Here is a 25610-nt window from a genome sequence, read left to right as displayed (position 1 = left end):
ATGTAATGAATTGCTGCAAGACCCAGATCAGAATTAGAATGCACACAGGCCATTTATAAGGCTCTTTCCCTCCTTTTTTTCTTTAACTTAGTATGGTTTCAGCCTATTTGAATAAAGCTTCAGATGTATTTGGATTTATTTGAGCTTGAATGATGCCATGTGATATTCCTGGGATTCAGAGAGGACTTTGGGATTCTCATAGGTATTTTAAGCTGAATTTTAATTGGAAAGGTGACATGGATTGTCACACAAACAGAAATTGCCATGGATACCAATAGTGTTAATCCAATGCCTTGACTAACTAATCCTGACCTTATTGTGCTCAGTAAAGAACTAAGCAAAGATTTCTGCAGGTTGCTTGGTTTTCCAGCTATGATACTAGCCACTATCTAACCCAGTACAGCTTGAGGAATTTGCATGGATAATGGCCATGGATTGAACAGCATCCCAGAAAGCTACTTTTATAGATAAAGCCTTTTGAAGATCACTAACAGAGTGCAGCACAGGGCTAGCTCATCTGAGCTCTGGGATGAAATGGAGATCTTATGCTTCCTCTTTCACACAAGAGTGCAGAGACAAGATCGACACACCAATTACTGCAGGAGGTATTGCATCAACTATCAAGTTAATGAAATTAAACAAGTCCCTGGAGCCAGCTCTTTTGCTGCTTTGTTAGTAGACCTTTCATTCAGATCATTCTCCCATAGCTCCATGAGAGTCTGAATTCAAGAGCTACCAGCTGAGGAGCCATCTTAGCAGATAGATTTTAAAGCAGGTGCAGGTCAGGCCTGCAATCCAAGCAGCTGAAAGGATTTGCAGCTTCTCCATCAGGTTATATGGCTAGATCCTGTACAGTTCTCTGTGTGTGCATGTATAAAGAACGAAATGATGAGCAGGGCAGGGAATTCAGCAAGTAGCAGTTCTGTGAGGAGGCCAAGTAGCTTGTCCTTAGCAGCAGGAACAGGTCCAAAGCTGGGTCTGAATGACTTGAAAGCTCATTTTGCATTCTGCCAATCCACTTTCAAGCTGTTGTCTCTCCGTGGAGGCAGTTCCTGCAACTGTATTCCCTTGGACCCCATGTTGTGAAAGAAGGCCAGAACAAGCAATACATGCTCCCAGAGTCCCTCAAGGGCAGCAGGAAGGCTTTTGCAAAAGCATTTCCCTGGTTGCTGTCACCTTTTGCACAGGGATTAATTTCGCAACGACCTTGAGAATTCTTTGGTTTCGGCTCTTGGAGTTGTGCCTACTGCTAAGTGCTGGCTCTGCTCAGACACGGCCTGTGCTCTCCCTACAGTCTCTGAATTTGGGCAACTTCCATTTCCCTCTTTTCTCTTAAAACACAGTACCAACGTGCAGATTGCAAGTGAACCAGAACACATCAGTGTCACAGGCAGAGAGTGCTCCTGTACAGAATAAAGTCTTTCACTTGGAGTGAGCTGTGAGCATCACTCTGTAAAACACATCCTCTAACAAAAGGCTCCCTATGTTGCCAGACATTCCTCTAATAGCTCTTCTTGCACAGCAAATGTGGAAAGATGGGAAGGTGCATTGTAGTCTGGGGCTCCCCAGTTTCCAGCAAGGTTTGAAGGGGAAATCAGAGTCATAGGATGCGTCAGGTTGGAAGTGGCCTTTAAAGTCCAACACACCCCCCTCATACACACACTGCAGTAACCAGGGACATCTTTAACTAGATCAGGTTGCTGATCCCATCCAACCTGACTTGGAAAGTTTCCAGTTATGGGGCTTCTATCACCTTTCTGGTCAGCCTATGCCAGTGTTTCACTACCTTGATTGTGAAAAAAAAAGTTAAAAAAATCTTTCTTGTATCTAGTCTAAATTTCACCTCTTCTAGAACAAAGCCAGACATTTCCCTTTGTCCTGTCACAACAGGAAAGATTATCCCCATCTTTCTTACAGGCCCCTTGGAAGTATTGGAAGGCTGCAACAAGGTCTTTCTGCAGCCTTCTCCAGGCTGAACAATCCCAATTCTCTCAGCCTTTCTTCAGAGGAGAGATTTTTTCATCCCTCAGATCATTTTAGTGGTCCTCCTCTGGACTCACTCCAATGTCCTTTTTGTGCTAAGGACTCCAGACCGAGATGCAGTACTTCAGTGAGCAGTAGAGGGGCAGAATCACATCCCTCGACTTCTGGGCTGTGAGAGCACATTATTGGCTCATGTCCAGCTTTTCATCCACCTGACTCCTCAGATCATTCTTTGTGGGGCTTCTCTCAGTCATATCACCCCCCAGCCTCTGTTGGATTTAACGACCACCCTAACTCAAGTGCAACACTTTATACTTGACCTTGCAGGATCTCATGAGGTTCACACAGGTCCTTTTCTCAGGATTGTCGAGGTTCCTCTGGTGTGTCAACTGCACAACTCAGATTGCTGTCATCTGCAAACTTGGTGACAGTGCACTCAATCCCACTATGTTATTGATGAGGATTAAGCACTGGTCCCAGTATGGACTCCTGAAGGATGCTGCTTGCCATCAATATGAGTTTGGACATTGAGCCATTGATGACTAACCTCTGGGTCTGACCATCCAATCAATTCCTTATGCATAGAATAGTTTACCCATCAATACATATCTCTCCAATTTAGAGAGAAGAATGTTGGTGGGGATTGTGTCAGAGGCTTTACAGAAGTATATAGAGAAGATATCCATAGCTGTTCCCTTGCCCACCTGATGCAGTTACTCAATCACAGATGGCCACTAGGTTCATCAGCCATGCTGTCTGTCTGCAGCCACTTCCCCGTCCTCCATGTGCCTTAGTATAGCTTCCAGGAGGATCAGTTTTGTGATCTTCCCAAGCACAGAGATGAGTTCCCCACGTCCTCCTTTCTACCCTTTTAAAAATGGGTGCAATGTTGTTGTTTTCCAGTCACAGGGACTTTTCTGACCATTATGACTCTTGAAATATTGTGGAGGGTGGCTTAGTAACTACATCAGCCAATTCCCTCAGGATTATGGGATGCATCTCATCAAGTGCTGTAGACTTGGGTATGTTCAGGTTCCTTGGTTGGTTACAAAACTGACTGAAAATGAAATAAAAAGGTTTCCCTCCTATTCCTGGTTCCTAGTGTAGCCTTTCATCTACAGTCTTCCTTCTTTCCCCAAAACTGATAATACTCTTACACCAAGTGTCCCTGTAACAGCTCCACACAAGCATGCTTTAAGACATGAGAAAAAACAGATAATATGTGGGGATCTCCAGCTGCTTATATCTGATTTATGGAATCACAGAATCACACAGAACGTCAGAGGCCAGAAGGGACCTCGAAAGATCATCTAGTCCAACCTCCCCTGCCAGAGCAGGACATTCCTTAGCAACATATCTAGGCCTTTCCCAAATACACAGAGTAACTATTCTCTCTGTAACACCTGAAATATTGACAAAAGTTCTTAATGAAATTGTCTGCTACCTCTGTTTCTTAAGCCCAGTCCAACATGTTAAATCGAAAGCAATCTTTGACCTACACCAGCTTCTTCCATCTTCATGTGTCTCCTTTGGCTACTACCATGATGGTTGGAAAATGTGCCTACAAGAAAGCTGGGGAGAAACTTCTTACAGAAGCATGTAGGAGTAAGGCGAGGGGCAATGGTTTTAAACTAGAGATTGGGTAGATTTAGAATAAACATTAGGAAGAAGTTCATTACTGTAAACGTGGGACACTGGAACAGCTTGCCCAGGGAGGTGGTGGAGGACTCATCCCTGGTGGTATTCAAGGTCAGGCTTGATGCAACATGATCTCTTTGGGGATTAGAATCATAGAATCAACCAGGTTGGAAGAGGCCTCCAAGGTCATCCACTCCAACCTATCCCCCAGCCCTATCCAGTCAACTAGACCATGGCACTAAGTGCCTCATCCAGTCTTTTCTTGAACACCTCCAGGGACAGTGACTCCACCACCTCTCTGAGCAGCCCATTCCAAAGGCAAATCACTCTCTGGCGAGAACTTCCTCCTAACATCCAGCTTATACTTCCCCCAGCACAATTTGAGACTGTGTCCCCTTGTTCTATTGCTGGTTGTCTGGATGTTCCTGCTTACTGCAGAGTAGGGTGACTAGATGACCTTTAAAAGTCCCTTCCAACACGGAACATTCTGTGATTCTATGATTTGGCTCTGAACAAAGCTAATTTGGGTTATTGCCATGTAGTTGAACAGGGGGTTGTGCCCTTGGAAACTATTCTCACGATCTTTATAAATGTCCAGCAGTAATGTGCAGAAAGATAACAATGTATTTAAATTATTGGTTTGTTTCTTTATGTTCCTAGAACACAGAGACAATGAAACTAGCCTAAGGCTGTCTACACAAGGCAGGCAAGAATAACAGACCAGTGGACAGACATCTGAGCTACTGAAATAACGCTCAAGAGGTAAGTCCTGTGCATCTGTTCATCTGTGAAGCTGATACTGGCTGCCTCTCAGTTCAACACATTTCTCAATGGCACTTTCGTTCCTTTATATCCTTTTTGCTAGCCTGAGGAGAGGCATCTCTGTGCTCAACTCCTGTCAGAAAAGATGAGCTACACTGCTGATTATTTGCTGCTGGGAAAGTCATTCTAGTGAACTGTAAGAGAAATCAGCAGCCCAAGAGTGCTGTTGACTGCAGAAACACACAGATCTAAAACAAAGGCACACACACACCTTGACCAAACCTGCTGCTTTGGGGTGATAGGTGATTTCAAAGGGATGTAGGAGTGAGGGTTCCAGTACTCATGACAAATAAACCGGAACTGAGTGTTTAATTATGTTATCCTTCATGAAAATCACAGCCAGCATTTGGAGTCCTGTGTTTTGTCAGAGTTATGCCACCAATATACTTCTGTTCTGATGAAAAAACACTTCAGTGTAGCTGCCAAGACTGTTCGTCTTACCTATCTCCTGTGCAATGCCTTGGAATTCAATCAGACCCCAGGCTAAGTAGTGTGAGAGATGGAGTAGACAGCCAAAGAAGACCTCTCTGATCATGTATCTAGATTTCAGTCAGGCTAATATGCAAGCATGTTGGAAATACTCTGCTTGGCCGTGCCTTTGAAATGCCACTTGTGGAGGAATAACTGGCTTGCTGAAAGGAGACTTGGATGACACTTTAATCCGGTGGCAGAAGGGTTTGCCCGGTGGTGTTGCTCTGAGCTCAGAACAGGGCTGCGTCAGCTCTTCTGAGCCTAAGGTGCAAGAGATCTTTTAAAGCCAAGGATGGAAAGCAGGGGGAGGACATAAAATAGGATAGTAAGAAAGTAGTCAATTCACGAGGCCAGAACAGATGGAGATCCATCCCAAAACATAAACTCTCGGTTTGTGGTGGCTCAGGGAGGCAGCCAGACACAGCTCGCAGGTGATTTCTAGGTTTCCCAGGAGCACCATGAAGCACAAGTAGTTTAGAAACTTCCACTTTGTGATGGTTTGCATGTTACCAGCCCCCCCACACTTAAGAAAATCACCCAGACTAGACTCAGTGGCTGGAAATTAAAGAAATGAAGCTATATTTACAGGTTAGTACATTATACAAGCAGGTATTTACAGTATATACAGCTATAGACAGAATATACAAGTTAAAAAAAAAAATACAGCAACACAGCACCCCTCCCAGAATCCAGAGTCCCCAGGAGGGGTTCCCAACCACCCTTCCACCTTCTTTCCACCCCTCTACCTTATCCCAGACTTTGCCTTATGTTCAAGGTGAGTTTGGAGGATCAGCCAGGGGGGTTAGGAAGCAGACGGATTTGTTAGACAGCAAGTTAGGGAGAGAAGTGCATGCAGCCAGAGCCAGAGAGCAGCTCTGTTATCTCTGTTTGTGTTTTGGTTTTATACATCTCAGCAAGCCTATGAGTGAAGTAAACATCACCATTGTTTCCTTTTTACAGCCTAGAATCTAATTCTTCTCGCCAAAATATCCCAGCTAGGCTCAAAGTAGCATACATCTTAAAGTAGTTGTCCTCCCTTTTTGCAGTGATTCTCTGCATGCATTGAAGTCAGTGAAAACATTTTTATTTTATTGTCCATCATCCATAAGGCTCTGGCTCAGACTTGTTTTCAAAGTGAGGGTTTGATTTTTCTGAGTGCTTATCTCTTCAGAAAATCAGGTCCATCTTGTATGAGCATGTGGTTCTTCTTATTTGTCATGAAACTAAAAATAAGTTTCGATGGAAAACAAGTATTTTATCTTCTCTTTCATACAGACAACATGTAGAACTGCCCTTGGGGCTTTGAATACATTTACATCCTTTCACAATTAACCCTAATGAGGCAAATGTGGCATTTTTCTTCTCTGAGCAGATACACTCAAAGCTGCAAAACACTCAGTGTTTAAATAGATCTCATTATATCAGCTACACCAAATCTCTCCTTTTCATATACAGAGGATTAGACTTCTTTCCACTGTCATGCAACATTAAAATAGGAAGGCATACACAAGGCTGACATGGATTTGACAAAAAATTAATGATTTGTACATCACTTTAATGCTTCAAATTTGCAATTCATGTATGCTTATTAGGTCATAATGGCGCTGTTTGAGAACAGAACTGTCATCAGACTGCTCTGGTGGCTTCTGGGAGCAGAGATAGAGCCCTGATTTCCCCTCGTTGGCTCCTGGAGCCTGAGCTGTAACCTGGCAGATCTATGACACCATTTTTTCTTGCACAATTGTTTCCTGGATGTGGTGCTTTAATCTATCAGAGTTATGATGGCATATCTCAAATAGCGAGCTCCTGGATCCAGTAATACATCCTGGTGGAAACAGCATCCAAACACTATATCTCAGTGATTGATTCCTTGATTTTAAACTGTCACACTCTATCTCATAGGGCAGCTGTCAGCTTCCCAGATGCATGAAGTTGTATTTATGCAGTGAGCTAGGGAAAAATAAAAAAAGCCAATTTTATTTACAGATAAGTAAGGTTGTAAAACTTAGGAAAAACAAAAGGGGATTCAGAAACATGTCTACATTTTATTTTTCATCTGAAAAGCCTGACATATCTCTCTGTTGCAGGAGAACAAAACTTCTCCCTCATTCATAGATCCTTTTGGTTTTGTACCAGTGGTGCAAAGACAAAAGCTGTCACAACAGAGGAAGAGAAAGCCAGAAAGCACCTTCACAAATGGGACAAAGGGAAGCAGTGTATCTTACAGAATTATATCAGTGCAGAGCATTGAGCTGTGTGATAACATGAGCTGCTGTCCTTGCTGACAGCAGTTCTTCACTGGTGCCCGAAGCTGCATTACAGTTTGAACAAAGGTGCATTGTACGTGAATTTCACAAAGCATGCAGTAATAGAGGTTATTCCTTCTTGGAAGTCTCTTCAGGGAGAGTGTTATAAGTGGCATGGGCTGATTCAAGCTGCCTGAGAACAGTATGATCTTTCAGTCAGCTCCAGATCATAAAGGAGTCTTTTCAGGAGACATATGACCTTTGTGGTTCTAGAAAACAGGAAGAAAGGGCAAGCATGGATGAACACTCAAAGATCATGGGATTTCAACAATGGTTCTGCAAGGAACAATTTGTTTAAGACATCTGAGAGGCAAATCTGGGAGGTCCGGGTACCAGCTCTACTGCCTTTGGGATCCCTCTTTTATACTTCTCTTTTGGCACATTTTCATTTTCATCAATCTTGTCTGTCTCTTATTTCTTCTTTGTCTACACACACACACACACACAGAGACATCCATTCACTTGTGTTTATGGTCCAAATTGTACTTGTGTTGAGTGTGCATCTTTTATGTTCTACAGCCAATGAAACCTGGTCCCATTAGGCTGTTTACCAGTCCAGTCTTTCCTTGGCCTATGTATCTGCACTGTGCTTTGTAAATGTGGGATGTTTTCATCACATTAACAGCAATAACATTGTTCCCCATCCATTTGTCAGCAGTCATTTTTAAGAAACAAGTCTATAAAAGTTTGTTTTCTTTGGCACTTTGCATGGTAGAAGCAGCAGCCTTCTTTTAGCTTGGTGGTTTCCTTGTAGAAAAGCAAATTCAAAACACATCTTCCAGGCAAAGCAGCCCTGTTCATAATCTCATGTTTCATGTACAATCAGCAATCAAAATGAAAATCTAGAGGATCTGTTTACTCTGTGAACAGAGTGCCAGGGTACATACTGGGTAGTCTAAGAAGTGCTGACATGGCAAATCTTGGAGCAGTGACCAATTTTGACCACTCTGCAACATCTTTGTGCGAAGTAGTAATGTAGACAGTATGGACTACAGAACAGCTGTAGGTTTTATACTGTATCTCAGAAACCCAACAGAGATTAAAGCTCTCCTGTGGTTGCTGCTGCATACCCATCATAAGAGATGATACCCCTCCCAAAGCTTGCAGTCAAACAGACAAGACAGATGAAAAATGAGAAGTAGAAGAGGCACACAGAAGTGAAGTGATATGCCTGAGGTCACACAGCAGGTCAACGACAGAGCCAAGAATAAGAAGCCTTGCCACTTCTTGCCAGCATGATGTCCATTACCTAAAGCTATGTACAGAATTTATCTGCGGCTGAAATGCTCACAGCTTTCTGCAGGGCTGCTGCCAGCAGCATCGCACATCTGTGCTGGGAAGAGTGCCTCTTAGTTTCTGTGGGGAGCACTGTGCACAGCCACTGCAGGGCTTAGGCACAGGGCACTGCACTGTTAGTCTGTGCTGCTGTCCTGACACTGGTTTTTCACTGACGTGGCAGCCCTATAATGACAGGGAGAGGTAAGCGCAGCCCTGATGCACAAGGGATGTTCTTCAGGTCATCACTGCTAAACACAGTATTTGCCAGCAGTGAGACATGATGTGTTTTGCTGATTGGCAAAAAGTCTTCCTTGCTGTGTCACTCTTTAATACCTATGATGTAAAGACTATATTCTTTTTGCACGAGAAGGCCAAAGACCACATGTGAACTTGAAATATTTGTGGGCCATCTTTCAAGAGCTTGCAGTGAAGATGTTCTGCCACTGCTAATCCAGGTCAGAAACTGCTTCCCCACATGAGTAAAATAAATAAAGCAAACATTCAGCACAAGACAGCATAGGATAAAGACAAACTGTCTAATGACTTCTCCAGCTTTTTCTGGCTTTTCTGAATGAAGTCTGCTCCTGACAGGACAAGCAGCTGGAGCCAGGCCAAAGGAAGCAACAGCAAATCCAGACAGAAAGTACTTGTCATATGCACAGTTCAGATTGCCCTCAACTAGTATGGTGAGGTTTTGTGCATATCACATCTGATTTAAGACCTGTATCTTTTTGTCCTTCCCTAGAAGTTGCATGTCACATGGTGCACCAAAACAGCTCAAGAATATGCAATGACTACAAGGAAGTACAAGGTGTGAAGTAGGAGTAGGTAACAACATCAAGGTGTGCCACTTTGTGCTTAGTAACAGTCCTAATCTGAGAAAATTGGGTAACACAGTCCTTAGGGTGTTTCATTTGCATTAGGTAGAAATTGTGTCCTGAGTCTCTGGATAAAGCAAACTTGTCAGCAAACACATGAATACCAGACTGACTTTTCCAGCAGTCCTTGACTAAGTAAACCTATCAAGACATAAAATCCCTGCCTTTCCAATGGAAGTCAGCAGCACTTCCTACAGGGACTTGTATTTGGAGAAGTTCACCATGCAGGGAGGGAAATAGATTGCTGCAGAGGCAGGGAGTGAAAATATTGCCCCAGGTTCAGTTCAGTTGTCCTCAGCATCCTCACTGGTTTTTCACAGAATTACTGCAGTGCTGGGTATCCAACTAGTGACACAGTGGATCTGGATCCCACAGGTAGCAAACATCCACAGCCACAGGAGCTGTCCACAGCAAATGCCCACCGCTGTGTCAGAAGCACCTGCCCACTGCCCAGTACCTGAGAGACTCACACTAAGTGGCACTTCCATCTGAGCTCCTGCACTTTCTGTGGTTCCAATTCCAGCTCTTTTAGAAGTTCCTTCCTCTGGTCAAGGAAACCAAGGACCATTCCAAACATTCCTGATGCTCTGCTTTTTCCTTCAGTTTAGCTGCCTCCCATTTCTGCACCTCTGTCAAGCAGCCTCCTCCATATGCATGTTGCCTCACTCAGAAAATGTGACTATAATGCATAATTTGTATTAATGATGAGAGAGATTGAGTTTCTTATTTATATTAATTGCTGATTAATGTTTTAAATGTCTCTAGCACTTACAAAGATTTTAAATGAGAAGTGTTCCTTTCTGTAGTGTCTTCTCGGAGGGGGGCTCTTACTGACTGGCACTGACTAACTGAGAGCATACCATGAGGTTGTTTACATGTTCAGGTCTGTTACCACAAAACAGGGAAATCACTGGCAGAGCTTCCTTCAGGGGAAAGAATTATATCCCAGCTAGTGCTATGCTGAGCTGCACATTAGGAGTTAACCCCCCCACACATTCTGTAGAGATCTTGTGTGAGCCCCTTAGCAGCACTGCCAGCTCTACAGAGGGCAATTGTTAATGTCTGTGCTTGTGGGTAAGGAAGTCAGTGACCTTTTCTCTGCTAAAGGAACTTCTTTAAACCTACCTGTAGGACTACCAGGGAGCAACATCTTGCTCTGCTTTGGCAGCTGGAGGCTGGAACAGCTTTCCTATAACTAGAGCTCCTGTATTGTTTAAACATGTAACTTTGTCCTGCAGCTCAGTGTATCACCCCTGAAAGCGTTTGGCCCAGCTTTTCAGCCCAGCCCTGTGAATAGCAATGACTGTTTAGGAGTCCAGCCAGTGACCTCTTTGGGTGGTAGAAGTGGTCACAAAGCCCAGCACAAGAAACATGCATGTTCTGAAAACCTGGTCCACATGTATGAATTTGATAAGCAGGATAAAATTTCTGCCTGGATATATCAATGTACCTATTGCACAGGAACATTTTCCCAAGGGGAAAGGGGAATTTTCTGTCCACAAAAGCTGTCTTTGAATTGTGTGAGTTCATTCATACAATTCAGGTGGCCAAGAGAGCCAATGGCATCCTGGCCTGCATCAGGAACAGTGTGGCCAGTAGGACAAGGGAGGTTATTCTTCCCCTGTACTCAGCACTGGTCAGACCACACCTTGAGTACTGTGTCCAGTTTTGGGCCCCTCAATTCAAGAAAGATATTGAGGTGCTGGAACATGGCCAGAGAAGGGCAACAAAGCTGGTGAGGGGCCTGGAGCACAAATCCTATGAGGAGAGGTTGAGGGAGCTGGGCCTGTTTAGCCTGGAGAAGAGGAGGCTCAGGGGTGATCTTATTACTGTCTACAACTACCTGAAGGGGCATTGTAGCCAGGTGGGGGGTGGCCTCTTCTCCCAGGCAACCAGCAATAGAACAAGGGGACACAGTCTCAAGTTGTGCCAGGGTAGGTATAGGCTGGATATTAGGAAGAAGTTCTTCACAGAGAGAGTGATTTCCCATTGGAATGGGCTGCCCAGGGAGGTGGTGGAGGCACCGTCCCTGGAGGTCTTCAAGAAAAGCCTGGATGAGGCACTTAGTGCCATGGTCTAGTTGATTGGTTAGGGCTGGGTGATAGGTTGGACTGGATGATCTTGGAGGTCTCTTCCAACCTGGCTGATTCTATGATTCTATGATTCATAGGGGGGCTTATACTGACATAACTATTTCACAAAAAGTAGCCAGCGTGAAAGCTCTTAGGTTGGCTGCACCTGCACCTAGAAACAGCAGTTCTGTCTTCTGTGGAGGTATCCAATGATATTGCTTTGGTACCGCTGCTTTGCAGTTTCATTCAGTTTCTGCATTCTGCTACCAGTGTGCAGGTCTCAGCTGGAAGAAGTAAATGATGTGACCCATGTAGGTCAGTGGGCTGCCCAGGGAGGTGGTGGAGTCAGCGTTCCTGGAGGTCTTCAAGAAAAGACTGGATGAGGCACTTAGTGCCATGGTCTAGTTAATTGGATAGGGCTGGGTGCTAGGTTGGACTGGATGATCTTGGAGGTCTCTTCCAACCTGGTTGATTCTATGATTCTATGAAATACTATTTCACAGAATCACAGAACTTTAAAGGGTGGAAGGGACCTCCATAGGTCATTGAGTCCAAACTCTCTGCAAGGCTGGATCCCCTAGGGTACTTAACTCAGGAATGCATCCAAGTGGGTTTTGAAAGCCTCCAGAGAAGGGGACTGCACAACCTCTCTGGGCAGCCTGTGCCAGTGCTCTGTCACCCTCACTGTAAAGAAGTTTCCCTCATGTTGAGGTGAAACCTTCTACGCTCCAATTTGCAGCTGTTGGTGCTGACCAGCAAAAAGAGATTGGCCCCATCCACTTGACACCCACTCCTCAGATATTTGTATACACTGGTAAGATCTCCCCTCCACAGCCCCAGGTTTCTCGGGCCCTCTTTGTAGGGGAGATGCTCACGTGCTCCAACCATCCGATTACACTACAGCAGTTCGCAGTACGGCTGGCAGTGTGTGCTGTCAGACCACCAGAATCAGAGCCATGTGATACTGCTGGTCCGAGAAATGAACATGAGGCAGAGGCTAGTGCACCCTTCTGGATGTTCCAGAGCTTCTTGTTAGAGCCCTGCATCCCAACTGGAGAAGGGACTTCAATGGCTGTTCCTCACTGAGGTTAGGTCAGGAAAATAAGCTTAAAATAGCCATCTCATGAGTCTACATTCGCTGAATGAACCACAGAGGGAGGATGACAGCTTGCAAGAAGGAACAACCTCTTGCTTTTTGCCCTCAGCTGGGTGGGAGGATTAAAGGAGGAGTGTGGAAGCAGCTGCAGGCAGCCATTATTCACATAAATTTATTTTATCCACATAAAGAAGTTGTGGGGCAGGAGGGTGGGTTTATAGGTATGTCTTCCTGCAGCTGAGTGTTTCAGTCTGGGGAAAGGACAGCCTGGCTGTTACTGCATGCTAAGGTTGCCATCATGAACCCACTCTTCTGCACCCTCCGTGGTAACTGTGAGAGGAGAAAGGTAAGGGGTCAGACTTGCACTCTGATGATGCAAAGTGTAACAGAGAACTGCCTGTTCTAAACAATGTGCTCTTGTTGGCAATGAGCAGGCTCACGAGTTTCATCTGAAACATGTTGCATTAAACCAAAATATTTATCCTAGGATTTTTTTAAAGTATCTATGGTCTTTAACTTGGCTCCTCAGTGACATCTCAGTCTCTGCTTCAGATTTGTGGTCTTTTGGGTAAGACATTGAACCCTGGTTTCAATTAATCTAAGAAGGGTTTGTTCTTTTTTTATTTGATTCAGGCCTCTCATGTAGAAAGAGATATCCCTGTTAGTGGAAGTTGTGTGATGTTTATTTCAGCTCTGGAAGTGCATGATTCTGGAGACTCACAGTGGAGAAGGTTTCCTGGGAAGGCACATGTGAGATAGTGGTCTGGCAGTGGTCTGCTGAGGTGTTTACAGGTTAGACAGCACTTAGGTCAACTGTGCTCCCCACCTAGTGCTTTGTGTTCCTGGAGACAAAATGTAGCCCTGTCCTTCTTGCTGTTATGATTCTTCATAAGGACTAAAATGACACAATTTCCAACCCATTTAACTTCTTACTTCACAGAGTGTTTTAGGATAGTAGGTTTTTGATGAGCTCACACATTTTAAGTTCAGTAAATAAATCTTCCTATTTATTAAAGGCTTTTGATATCTGCAAATGTGATAAATGGACCAGAAACTATAGGCAGTTGGGAAGGGTCTCAGATGCATAATGTGCATAGTGTACAGGAATGTACACTGTATGCAGACCTGTTTTAGGAGAAAGTTAAGACCTCGAAGTTTCTTATGCCATGTTGCATCTGCTGTTTCTCTTCAGCCCTGGGACAATGGACACTGATTGCCTCCCAAATGGGGATGTGCCCAAGATCACTGCTATATCCTGCACTAGAAAAGATGCTGCCTCATCCCTTCTCTGTGCACTGGAGCTTCCCTGGGAGAGCTCCTGTCTGCATGTGATGACCTTTGGCCCTGGGCATGCACAGCACAGCCTCCTCCAGATGTAGTCATGCTCCTGCACTCAGATTGAGTTTGTCCCAAGCAACTTACTGGTCCATGGGCCCTCAGCAGTCTGCCTGGGTTACAAAGCTCTTTAGCATGCACAAAATTATGAAGGATGTAGGACTGCTTGGGGTCTTTAGTTGCATATTTGTCTTGTCACTTGACAGCTGGGGTGAAACACATGTGCAATGAAAATGGGTGTACAAATGGACATTTGAGCAGTGTATCTTGAGCTATTACATTGACTGTCAACTGAACTCTGTGCCCTCTTCTATGACAACTCAGAGAGGGAATAATTCCCAGTGTTCTCCTAAAAGATACAAACAGTTTGATATAAACTGATTTTAACTAGGAGCTATTACAGAGCACTGAGGAGCCACTCCTCAATGCCTCTGTCCAAATGTTGGTTGTGCAGTGTTGATATCATCACTGTAAGGAAGCAGATGATTCTACAATGGCACTGGAAAATAGAGGAAGAAGCTGAATGAATATTTTCAGACCCTTTGACAACAGATTTGCGACCTGGTTTTGGTTTGGGGTTTTTTTTCTCAACATGGCTTGTAGATGGAGGTTTGTTTTTCTTTTTCATTACAGCTGTTCAGGAGTTCCTTTCTTTTCACTGAACATGTGTGCAGAAGCAACGAGTAAAGCTTTCCATGGGCCCACTTTTTTCAGTTCCTCTTTTTGCCTGCTAACTAGAATGCAAATGCTGTGATGAAGTGCTCAAAATACAGACATGCCTATGCAGTGCTGACTTCATCAGTATTCTGCATTTTCATTGGCAAACCCAGAGCAGCCTGCCCATGAGTTTAGTATGACTATTTCAGAGGAAGAGGAGAGGAAATGCCAGCCAGTCCAAACACAGAATATTGAAAAGGTCAGCATAGTAGAGCATGCTGCTATGATTCATAGAGACTTTAAGAGTCTAATATTTCATCTCATGACAAAGATTGTAATGAGAACTGAAAATGGCACAACATTAATTCATCTTTGTGACAAACACCATAATGAGAGTGGAAGTGTAAAAGCTCCAAATATTCGTGTTAGTGACCTGTGATCCTTTTTCTGCAACAGGACACAAACCCCAACTGCTCACTTAGAAGCAGAAATCTAAACCAAACATCTTCTACAGCTACTCAGAAAGGCCTGTTACATGTTTTGATGGTAATGCAAGCAGAGAGCAGCACAAGCTTGCCAAAGGCAGCCAGACCTGCTGTGTGCTGCCCAAGCACACAGCTCACACTAGCAAACCACAGTCTGGCTGCTATGGCAAGACCATGCTGAACTTTGTGTATGCATGTCTGTTTGTACAGTTGTATGACAAACACGTTGTTTGGATGGGCTTTTGTCCCAAATGGTAGAAACTCTCTGCAGATACTGGGAGTTGGCTGGATAATAGCAATACGTTTTTTTATTTTCTGCCTCTGACCAGTTCTTCTGGAAATGGAGGAGAAAGAGGTATGTGAGTGTGGAAAGTGTCTTCTTTTACTACATTTTTAGTAAGTATTTTCCCTGTTATCACAGAATCACAGAATGGTTTAGATTGGAAGGGATCCCAGAGATCGTCTACTCCCTGCCATGGGTAGCGATGACTCTCAGCTAGACTTGGCTGCCCAAAATCTTACCTAATCTGGCCTTAAACATCCCCAGGGTGTGGTCATCCACAATCACTCTGAGCAACCTGTGCCAGAGCCTCATCACCCTGTATTGAAGAACTTCCCCCTAAGATCCAGTCTAAACCTACTCTCCCTCAGCTTCAAACCTTAGTCCTGTCACTAGGCATCCTTATGAAAAGTCCCTCGCCAGCTTTCCTGTAGGCTCCCTTCAGGTATTGGAAGGCAGCTGTAGGGTTGCCCCCAGAGTCTTCTCTGCTCCAGGCTGAACAACTTCAGTTACCTCAGCCTATCCTCATAGCAGAGGTATTCCAGTCCTTGGATCTTCATTGTGGCCCCACTCTGGACTCACTCCAACAGCTCTGCGGCCTTATGACAAGGACACCAGACCTGGAACCAGTATTCACTGTGGAGCCTTATAAGAGCAGGGTAAAGGTGCAGAATCACCTCTCTTGACCTGCTGGCCACACTCCTCTTGCTTCAGCCTAGGATATGATTTGCCTTCTGGGCTGCCTGAGAGCACTACTGGCTCGTGTTGAGCTTCTCATCCTTAGAGTCATGGCAATTTTTCTTATCCTCAGGGTCAAGACAACCTAAGCAGAGCATGAATTACAAGTCTAATTTTATTTTGTTGGTGGTTTGCCTTATATTTTTCTTTTGAAAGGTTAAAAAAAACAAAACAAAACAAAACAAAATAAAAAAATGACAGAGACAAGAATTGGCAACTGGACTGTGGCAGCATTTCTTGGAAACGCTGAAATTCATTAAATAACATAATAGACATCTATTCTGGAGTAATGAGGGACTGTAGTGTGTCACTGCAGATCCCCCTTTGCTCTTCCTATACTCTAGAGTTTTCTACATGACTCATCACTTTGTTTACCTCAGTCTCTCCCTAACCATCCTGATCCCCTCCCCTGAAGAGGCTGAATTATGATTATGTGTCAAGCATCCTGACACAAGCTCTGGATGTCTGATAAAAAAAAGGAAAGACGAGTACTGGCATTTTCTAGAGGTCTGGCCCAAAACACAGCTTAGCTAGTGAGACTCAGCTGTGAAGAGCACCTAAAATGTTGCCAGAGCAGGGTAATTTTTCTATCTGAAAAGATAGAAAATCTGATTCCTGCCAGAGCAGGAATCTGCCATGGAACGTATCGCATTAACAAGACAGATCACACTAACTAGATTCTTGTTGATCATCTTTTCCCTTTGTTTCCACCCGTGCTTGCAATTGCAGAATTTCCTTCAGGCAATGGAAGCAAATTTACTTGCTTAAGTAACATTAAGAAAGTATTTAACATATATTTAGCAGTGTCACAGTGCAATTTAGCAGCTGGAAACAAGGAGCAAATGAGCACCATGTGACATACCAGCTCTTAATGGGCCATCCACAAGTGCTCCGTGGAGTGTAGTTAAGAATCGGTGTCTTAGCCCACGTTTTAAAGAAACCCATATTAATAAAATACTCTGTCTCTCACCTACACACACATGCAGACACTCAGAGGTCTGTGTTTCACGTTGCAAACTATATAGACAGGAGATATGGGAGCCACTGATGAACTGGAGCCCTAGAAAGGACTGCAGCAGCTGTTTCAAAGCACACAGTCACACTACACAGCATGCTGGAGTAGGAAGTGAAGAGAAATATTGAATCAGGTTGTAACCTACAAGAGGAATTTAGATAAGCACAAGGAACTGAGAAAAGCAGAATATGATCACCCACACTGAAATTTAATTAGACCTCTAGAGCTTCCAGCCTCTTACAAAGGGTGTCGTAGGATTGCCAGCAAAGGCGAGCAGTTACTATTCTTGAGCTTGGCAATGTACAAACATGCAAGATGATATAATTTATATCCCGGAGACTTAACAGTTTAAAGCCCCCAATTAGGGTGTCAGGAAGTAAAGCAGAGTAGAGACAAGTGGGGAAAGGTGGGCTGGGAGGAGGGGAAAGCATGCATGATTAACTGATGCTTTTGGCCTTAGTGAGACTATATGCAATGCTTGAGGTCCAAATGTGTGTATATATCTTCAGGGTCAGAGCTTCCTTGAAAATAAGCTTCTAAAAGATGAGTTAAAATGGTGAGGAAAGGGATGGTCAGAGGATGCTGGACAACAAACATGTATGCATAAAATGCAGGTTTTCTGTAATTCTGAGGTTCCAAGTAATTAGTAAAAATAGTTTCATGTTGAAGAGACAGCAGTCTCATGACTGCTGAAGAGAAGACCAGAAGGGTCATGTCTCAGCTGAAACAACCTGGAGGTGAGTGGACATCTGGGCTCACATATTTACTTAATCATAACTTCCATAAATGTCCCACTGTAAAGATAGATTAGACCCTTTAACACCATTCTGGAGCATCAGTAGCTCCAGAATTTTGCTTTTCCTGGAGGTCTGCTGTCAAAATGGAAGCAAAGAAAGTGCAAATATTTGGAACTGAAAACCTGGCCTTAGTTGAAGTTGGTTTTGAAGATCTCTGATTTCAATGAAAAGCCAAGTTTCACCAGTGGTACTCTTAGGAGCCATTTTCAACTTCTGTGACATTTTCAAAGGATTACTTTGCAATTGGTGCCTGAGCTTCTCTTTCATGCTGGAATGTGACATTAATTCATGCTTAATTGATCCATACGCTTCCAGTTTTCTAAATCCAAACAAGTCTAGAAATTCAGTGATCGAGATGATACCTTACAATTTAGTGCCACAGATAGAGTTTCTGTGGATTACATTCCCTTGCAGACAGAAGAAGCAGCAGCTTTCTGTTAAGAAAAACAACAACAAAAATCCTTTTGGAAGGAAGGTGTGTTCTCTGAATTGTACTACCTGAAAGGAGCTTGTAGCCAGGTAGAGGTCGGTCTCTTCTCCCAGACAGCCAGCAACAGAACAAGGGGACACGGCTTCAAGTTGTGCAGGGGGAGGTATAGGCTGGATGTTAGGAGGAAGTTCTTGACAGAAGGAGTGATTTGCCATTGGAATGGGCTGCCCAGGGAGGTGGTGGAGTCGCCATCCCTGGAGGTGTTCAGGGTGAGTCACTTATTGCCATGGTCTAGTTGAGTGGCTAGGGCTGGGTGCTATGTTGGACTGGATGATCTTGGAGGTCTCTTCCAACCTGGTTGCTTCTATGATTCTATTTTTCCAAAGAAAGTTGTTTTAACTGTGGTTGCTTAACCTGAGTTTGATCTCAGAGGGATGTAAGTACACCATGGTTACTTGATTTCTGCAAGCTATAGTTGCTTGCTGCAGTATAGTTGGAAGGACTGCTATTTAGTAAGACTATTGCTGGTCTTTTCTTTCTTCTCCATCAAACAATGTGAAATATGTCCATACTGATTGAAAATATTCAATGTCCTACTGCATGGAAAATGTAAAAAAATATAACTTATATTCTTATTTGAAATTAAGTTTTAGTTAAAAATGCCTATCAATCTTACAGAAATGAGAGATTTCTTGTTCTACGGCTTTGTAAGTGTAAGAATATGCAGATATGTTTTACTTCTCATTCTAGGGAAATAGGGCTTAAAATGTAGAGGGTGTTTTGAATTTACAGAGTCTGAAAGGATAAGCTTATGGCTTATTTTGTGTCAGTAATGAGCAGAAAAAATTGCTTCTCATACTTCCATTTGGCACTTATTTTGTCTTTTCTGCAATTAAAGTGGGGTTATAGTCAAAATTACTCTAAAAATGACACATTTATCCTCTCAGAGTGACTCCTGTATCAAATTTCCCCTGATTATAAATCAAGAGATGATTTCTCTAACTGTCAGCACTGCAAATTCATCCCAGGATCTCAAACTGCAAGCTGCATTCTTTATGCTTATTACAACATCATTTGTAACAAAGACCCAGGAATGTGGATGTGATTGGCTCTGTGAGATGCAAAGTCTAATCCAGCTCATTCCCCCATTGCAAAGCTGGCGGGCACAGCAACATAGGGGAATGGTCTGACATAGTTATGAGCCAACATGTTCTTTTGTAACTGTTGATGTAACTCTCTCATGCAGACTTTCTAGCCCATGATAAACTGTCCAGATTGGACAGCTCTGAAGTCATCTAAAGAACATCCCTTCACATGCTGAATAACCTGCAAAGACTTGAGTGCAGATATGGCCTGAAAAATAAAGATCTTCATCAAAACACAGTTCAATTTGTCTTGTATTTAACCAGAAAAAAGAGATCTCAGTGTCTATTTTGGCAGTTTCCATGTCTCTAAGTACCTGCCCAGATTATTTATTTAGTTGTTTATTCGTCCCAGTTAGAGCAATCTTCTATTGCTCAACTTTACTAGCAAAACAAATCTGCAGTTTTAGGTGCTGCCAGAACAGTCATGGTGCAGCACCCCAGAAGTATTCACAAGTGCAGGAAATGATGCCCAGTAAGATTTATTCCAGCAGAGATGTACCTCTGTTGTGCCTTTTTCTTTTTACATCATGATTTTCCAGTATCATCAGCAACATAAGGACTCTGCTGCAGATGACTCTGTAGGGCAAGACAGATATTCCCAAAGTCATCTGTCCCATCCAGAGGTCATTGCCTATGTGGCAGGTTTAGCAGGATGAAGTAGTCCACAAGCTGCCACTGCTCCTTGCAGCCTCTTAACCTCAAATCATTAACAAAATGAGGCTTGTTCTCAGTTGTCAGAGCTGGAATTGCTGAAGACCTGTTGTCTGCTCCACTCTCCTGGCTGTGCTACAGGGAAAGAGAGCACCATGAATCAAAGATCTGGGCTCATAGAGTCATAGAAGCAACCAGGTTGGAAGAGACCTCCAAGATCATCCAGTCCAACCTAGCACCCAGCCCTAGCCAGTCAACTAGACCACGGCACTAAGTGCTTCAGCCAGTCTTCTCTTGAACACCTCCAGGGATGGTGACTCCACCACCTCCCTGGGCAGCTCATTCCAATGGCAATCACTCTCACTGTCAAGAGCTTCCTCCTAACATCCAGCCTATACTTCCCCCGGCACAACTTGAGACTGTGTCCCCTTGTTCTGTTGCTGGTTGCCTGGGAGAAGAGACCAACCCCCAGCTGGCTACAGCCTCCCTTCAGGTAGTTGCAGACAGCAATGAGGTCACCCCTGAGCCTCCTCTTCTCCAGACTAAATACCCCCAGCTCCCTCAGCCTCTCCTCATAAGGTTTGTGTGCCAGGCCTTTCACCAGCTTCATCACCCTTCTCTGGACATGTTCCAGCACCTCAACATCTCTCAGGCTTCTGCCATCACAAGGACATGAGCCTGTGCCCAAAGATTCAGGATGTAGGTCACCTACATTGCTTCTATCTACTTATAGTCCGTAGCACAGTGAACTCAAACCCTGATGTTAAGAGACCGACAACTGTATCGTGTCAAGCTTATTTATCAACAGCTCCAGGTGTGGAAGTCATTAGCTTTATGTTTTAGGCAGCAATTTAGTTGCTGCCACCTCACCAGCCTGCTGAGACATCTTCTAGCTAACTATGCTCATTCATTAAGTGCATGCCATCAGAAATGCCTGCTCTGTGCTAGTGTAGTGTAAACTTAGTTGGCAAATGAAATACAGAAGTCATTATTGTTGCAGTAGTACTGGCACGGGAGAGAGATGTTAACTTGCATACAGACTCAATAATAAATGAAATGTTTGACAGAGAAAAATGAATTGGCAATGCTCCTCCATCCTTCTGAGAAGCTGCCAGTGTATCCTCCAGCCATGGGGTCGTCACGCTGACAGTTACAAAGAGGCTTGGTGAAAAAGCTAATATAGACTGTGTTGGCTTGGCCATTAATTCTAGACTTCCTTTTCTGGGCAGTTTGTAAAATCTAATCAATGAGGCATTTTTCAAAAATCTATGAAAATTGTGAGCCTGTAATTGTGTCTTCCTAAAGTAATAACAGGGGAACTGGCAAGCAAAGGTGAAAGCTGCACAATGTGCCTTTCTTCCTGGCCGCTGCTGGAACATGTCTTGTGAGCACAAGCTTTTGCCATTATGCAGTGAACTCACGCAAAGTGCTCACTGATATAATGAAGAACCTGGAAACTTCAGCTGCACTTCCCCTTCTCTATTCCCATGACATATATATGGTGTTCATATAAAGTTAATATCATGGTTTTCCCCTTGCCTTTTCCCCACATATTTGAACTGTTTATTTACATACTGATCTTTTATCTCAAATTGTATGGCAGGCTCTATACATCTGAAGATTGGCTGGTTCCAGCCTTCCTGTGCTTGGACTACCTCTTGAACTTTCTCTGGTTACATCATTATATATAATGATACATTATTAGTGCCATCAAGGCATGCAAAGTTGCTCACAGTGCTTACACTAAGTCTGACAGAAGCCAAAAAAATAAAGGAAGGTAATAGTTTAAATAAAGGGGGAAATGGAGATGACATTGAGAAGGAAATGAATTGCAGAAAGCTTTATGAAATGAATGCTTAGATGAAAGAGAACTCTGAGGGAAGGAAAAGAGCCTGTTGGACTTGGAACTGGGGCTGTTCCAAAACAAAGCCCCTACTCAAGAAAGCATTGCTGTTTAGTGTTTAAGAAAGAAGTTAGACGTCTGGGGGGCTTAGGGAGACATGTACATAAAGACATGCTAAGAAGGAAATGCCGATAGAAATCTAAGTAGAGGAGAGCAAAGAGGCCTCATAGCTTGTGTTCAGTAGTGTCAAAGTCAGCAAAGTAGTGAAACATGTAAGGGGGAGATTAATGTTGGTCATACATGAAGTTCAGAGAAAAATGGTGATTTGAGTGAGATTTCCGGGGAGGGATGTTGTTTTCTCCTAAATAAACCAGTATACTTATGGGAAGGGAGCAGATGGGCTTTTGAACTTTTCTCCAAGGCTTTAGTAACACTGTTTGGAGACCTGATGGAAAAGAAAAATGAACACCTTTTCCACTCTTACTGGTTTTGAACCCTTCACATCCTTAAATAAATGGCATATTGCTTGCACCAAAGTTGTAGAGCATAGACTTGAACATGAGGCTTTTGTGCTCCAAATTGCTTGCACCAAAGTTGTAGAGCATAGTCTTGAACATGAGGCTTTTGTGCTCCAGAGGAATGTGGAAGCTAATCCATATCCTTTGTCACCAGCTCTCCATTTCCCTTCTGAAAGGGTCCCACATTCTCCTTAGTCCTCTCTTTCTCTATTCATCCCTGCAGGCCTCCTGGCGTTCTTACCTGACTTCCTCTTTTTTTGGATTGCATTGCTCCTGGGCCTGGAGGAGGTGATCCTTGAACATTGACCAGATTTCCTGGGTCCTCCTTCTTTCCAGAGTTTTTTCCCATGGCACCCTGCCAAGGAGGTCCCTGGAGAGATTGAAATCTTCTCTTCTGAAGTCCAGATCAGTGAGTTTGCTATGCACCCTCCTTGATGCCTTGAGGATCTTAAACTCTACTGTTTCATGGTCACTGCAGCCAAGGCTACCCTTCAGCTTCACTTCACTCACCAGCCCCTCCTGGTTGGTGAGGACTAGGTCTGGCATAGCACCTTTTCTTGTGGGTTCCTCTATCACTTGGAGGAGGAAGTTATCATCAGTGCGTTCCAGGAACCTCTTAGATTGCTGGTGCTCTGCTGCGTTGTCCTTCCAGCAGATGTCAGGGTGGTTGAAGTCCCCCATGAGGACCAGGGCCTGTGATTGTGAAGCTTCTCCAATTTGTTTGTAGAGGGCCTTATCTCTTCACCTTCCTGATCAGGAGATCTGTAGCAGACTTCTAGTATGATGTCACCTTCCTGTTCCTTCCCTTTAACCTTTACCCATAAGCTCTCTGTTTTTACATTGCACATCCCCAGGTGGAGCTCCATGGACTCCAGTTTATCACTGATGTAGAGGGTAACAGCCCCCACCCCTTCCCTGCCTGTCCCTCCTGAAGAGTGTATAACCATCTATCCCCAAGCTCCAACCATGAGATCCATCCCACTATGTCTCAGTGATACCAATGACATCATAGCCCTGGAGACTTGCATGTATTTGCCATTCTTCCCCATGCTCCTTGCGTTACTGTAGTGGCATTTCGACTGTGCCTTTATTGGAGCTAACTTACTGACAGATTTTCTCTTACTCTGATCTTTGGGAACTCTTTTCTCAGTCTGTACTCCAATCCTAGGGTCAGATCCCACCTACCCTCAGGCACCTCTGTAGTTATCAACCTATCTCTACCCCTCATGGCATCACTACCATGTGGATTACCATGTGATGTTTTCCTGTTGGCAGCCACTACCTGAAGGGGATCTGGCTCATCTCTGCAAGACTTTCACTGCATTATTTTGTCCCCAGCATGCTGCTGGGCAGCAGGTTGAGAGCCCTTACTAGTCCCCCATTGCTCCCACACTGGTGTGTCCTCCCATACCTTGCCACATGGAAGCCTGATGACTTTCCCTCCCTCCCCCTTCATATCCTGTTTAAAGCCCTGTCAGCTAGCCCTGCAATCTCCTCCACAAAGACCCTCTTCCCCCTTCAAGAGAGGTGTCTCCTGTTTGGTGCCAACAACCCTGGTGCTGTATAGATCATGCCATAGTCAAAGAAGCCAAATTTACGGTGGTGACACCATCCACGGAGCCATGTATTAAAAGACTGTGTGCAGATGCTTAATCCAATGTCTCTGCCATCAGTTGGGATAACAAAAGATGATTTGTGCCCCTGAGGCTTGTGCCACTCGTCCTAAGGCCCTGAAGTCTTTTTGATTGTCCTGGGACTAGCAGTCATTATTTCTTCTCCTCCTACATGGATAATCAGTAATGGGCAGCAGTCCATAGAGCGCACCAGGCTAGGAATTTTCCTGGCAACATCCCTAACCCGGGCTCCAGGTAGGCAGCACACCTGCCTATGAGAGCACACCTGCCTATGAGAGCACACCTGCCCAACATACTGGCCCCTCTGCTCCTCCCAGAAGTGAATCCCCTACAACTGTCTATTGCTCTCCTATTTCTTTTTTGTTGCACTAGTCCTAGTTCTTGGTGCTGGCTGACATGTGCTGGGCAGCTGAGCAGGTGGACTTTGCTCTCCATCCTCCTCTGCCTGATCCTCAGTTTCTGGTGCCCCATATCTGTTGTGCAAGGGCAGCTGGTAAGACTGAGAAGACCAGGAGGGGGCTCTCCTGCCTCTGTAGGGGGGGACCTGCCTCCACTCCCCCTCATCTCCTGGGTCTCCTCCTTTACCCGTTTTGTCTGGGTAGCAAAAGGAAACAGAATCCTCCATTACTTGTGCAGCCCTCACCTGCTGCCTCTCTCTCAGGGGATGGTACAGCCTGGCTCCACCAGACCATTTCCCTTTCATAATCCCATAAAGACCTTGGTCTTTCAACTTCCTCCTTTAGCCCAGCCACCATACTGAGCAGGTCACTCACCTGCTCACACCTCACACAGGTTTCACACCCACCACCTTCCGTTCCAAATGCTAGGCTCAGGCATTCTCTACAGCTAGGGGTCTGGACACTCACACATTTGTATGAGGCACCAGTCTGGGTGCCCACAGTATTTGCCCAGGTTACAACCACAGCTAATACTCTGGTGTTTGTGTTTTGAGGGTTTTCTGTTTGTTCTTCCTCCTCCAACACGCTGCCAGCTGGGCTCAGCAGAGAAAGCTGCTCCCTTCCTGAAATGGGGTCTCGTGCCACTGCTGCTTCTCTTTTTTCTGTACACAACATCTGCCATACTAGCATTAACTGTTTTATTTTGCTCTGTCTTCTGATTGCTGTATTATGTAAGGATTGTTTGATTTTTCAAAAGATGGGAGACATAGAAGTAGAGTGTAGCCTGTGGACTAGACTCAGGACTCTGTTGGTGATAAAGACCTCGTTATTCTTGACATGTAACAGACAGTACCTGCTTCAAGGGGCTTGTAGAATACATACGTAGAGAAAATACATCTGAGTATAGCTTTTTTCTCTCCAGAAAAAAAGAAAACCAACCAACCAAACCAAACAAACAAAACCCCCAAACCAAAACAAAACCCATGCAGCCATTAAAACTTCCAACAACCTTTAATTTAACTTAGATAAACCATAGCCAGAGAAAACATCTCCTTTTGTCCCTGTCTGGCCCAATCAGAGTATATTGCACATGTGTGTGTGCTGGAAATTAATAATCATATATCAATTAAGAATAATAAT

General features: G+C 44.2%; 1 long non-coding RNA gene across 1 annotated transcript in view; it reads left to right on the top strand.

Annotated features, from left to right (window-relative positions):
• Nucleotides 1–9727, top strand: part of LOC135188014 (uncharacterized) — a 77666-nt gene extending 67939 nt beyond the window's left edge. The window contains exons 3-4 of the long non-coding RNA XR_010307538.1: nucleotides 4282–4383; nucleotides 9697–9727. This is a non-coding gene — a long non-coding RNA (uncharacterized LOC135188014). The remainder of the gene's footprint in view (nucleotides 1–4281; nucleotides 4384–9696) is intronic.
• The last annotated feature ends 15883 nt before the right edge of the window (nucleotides 9728–25610 follow it).

The sequence above is a fragment of the Pogoniulus pusillus genome, chromosome 2 (assembly GCF_015220805.1).
Source record: "Pogoniulus pusillus isolate bPogPus1 chromosome 2, bPogPus1.pri, whole genome shotgun sequence".
In the NCBI taxonomy this organism is placed as follows: Eukaryota; Metazoa; Chordata; class Aves; order Piciformes; family Lybiidae; genus Pogoniulus; species Pogoniulus pusillus.
Note: the sequence above shows the minus strand (reverse complement) of the source record. Positions and strands in the feature narration are given on the sequence as shown.